Source organism: Limulus polyphemus, unplaced genomic scaffold (assembly GCF_000517525.1).
Source record: "Limulus polyphemus unplaced genomic scaffold, Limulus_polyphemus-2.1.2 Scaffold499, whole genome shotgun sequence".
Classification (NCBI taxonomy): Eukaryota; Metazoa; Arthropoda; class Merostomata; order Xiphosura; family Limulidae; genus Limulus; species Limulus polyphemus.
In genome coordinates, this window is record NW_013666109.1 from 567,904 (window position 1) to 568,356 (window position 453).

Consider the following 453-nt stretch of genomic DNA (forward strand, 5'->3'; position numbering starts at 1 on the left):
TTTTAGCTTTGAAGGAAGCCAGATTTTTATGTGCAATAACCACGTTTTTATTACTTCCTTGGAGGGAAATATTTAGTTCATTTAAGTGAGTAAATATATCGGTCATGTATGCTAGCATTTGCACAAGCTCTGGGTAATCAAATGAAGAAAAGAGATCCAACTTTTGATCCTTTAAAAATGTCTTGATCTCCTCACATAGCTCAAATATATGCTGCAAGACACATCCACGGGATAGTCATTTCACCTCCGTGTGCTATAGTAGAATCGCGTGTTCAGAATCCATGCTTTCACAAAACGCTTGAAATAAACGATGGTTCAGTGAACATACTCCAATTACGTTAACAATTTTCACACATTAACAAAACGTCTTGCAGACTTTTTGATAAAGTCTTCGCTGCTAATGCATACCGATGAAGCAGGCAGTGTGTGACGTGGATCTCAGGAATTTCCCGT